At 43.0% G+C, this 1,071-nt stretch overlaps 1 long non-coding RNA gene across 1 annotated transcript in view; it reads left to right on the top strand.

Moving 5' to 3' along the window:
• The first annotated feature begins 1,010 nt into the window (after positions 1 to 1,010).
• LOC148398959 (uncharacterized) overlaps positions 1,011 to 1,071 on the top strand; it is an 877-nt gene continuing 816 nt past the window's right edge. Inside the window, exon 1 of the long non-coding RNA XR_015858025.1 lies at positions 1,011 to 1,071. This exon is cut by the window's right edge and continues 92 nt beyond it. This is a non-coding gene — a long non-coding RNA (uncharacterized LOC148398959).

Raw genomic sequence — 1,071 nt, 5'->3', positions numbered from 1 at the left:
CTCGAGACATGCTTGCATCATGAAATTAAATCTTAATGGAACTGACATTATTCAAGCTATAATCATGAGCAGTTATGAGTCGTCAAATATTAAAGTATTACAGTTTTAGGATGTGTGATGTTAATCTAGTGAGTATGCTTGATGACGCAATGGCTGGAAATGGTTTACATGACACTGCATTCACAAAGATTCCATAAAAGCCTCGGCTGTTTGACGCTGTATGTCTGATGCATTCTGATGTTGACAGTCCCGCGCAATGTTGCCTGTCACAAAACAAAAGCGTGGTGACGACATTGCAAGTTCTGGGAAATCTGTCTGCAAAGCAGAGTCGGCTTACAATGAAGTTGTTTTTTTTTTAAAAAAAAAGCCCACACGGGCCGCGTTATATTTATGTCATGCAGCAGAGGCTTGGCACTCAATATTAAACACAATTAAAAACACTAAATACTACTAAATAAAAATCTATAATTAAAGATAGCATTTACATCCATTATGTGCCTAGGAATGGGTTTAGTAGGGTGCCTGTGCCTATAGCTGGTACTTCCTCCTCATGCTCTCTCCCTCCCTCCCTCCCTCCCTCCCTCCCTCCCTCCCTCCCTCCCTCCCTCCTCTGCCATCCATATCCCCAACCTCCCACCCCCCAATCACCATTTCCTCTGCTTGCAGCCCTCTGTCCCCCATTTATTTTTAACCCACAGCCATGCCTCATGCCTGACGCACATGAATACGTAATGCAAAAACACAGAAAGCAAAGAAACTCAACATCTGAGATGGAGGCAGACAGCGAACTTCATAAAAACAGAAATGTTTTTTATTTTATGAAATGTCCCCTGTCGGACAACAGCAAAATACGTACCTGCCAGCCTTTGTTGTTTTTCTTACTTTGGTATGAGTGATTACTTCTCCGTGCTTTATCTCTAAGCTATCTATCATGCTCACACCCACTCGCTAATGTGACCAGAGAGACGAGGCGGTACACACATCAAGTCTTACATCACTCATCAGTCAGTCTCTGACTTTTCATGGAGGCACAAAGTAAACATAGACACCGATGCATGCCAACTACCAGAC

This window comes from Syngnathus floridae, chromosome 4 (genome assembly GCF_059516105.1).
Source record: "Syngnathus floridae isolate MCC-2025c chromosome 4, RoL_Sflo_1.0, whole genome shotgun sequence".
NCBI lineage: Eukaryota > Metazoa > Chordata > Actinopteri > Syngnathiformes > Syngnathidae > Syngnathus > Syngnathus floridae.
This window is presented reverse-complemented; position numbering and strand designations above follow the sequence as displayed.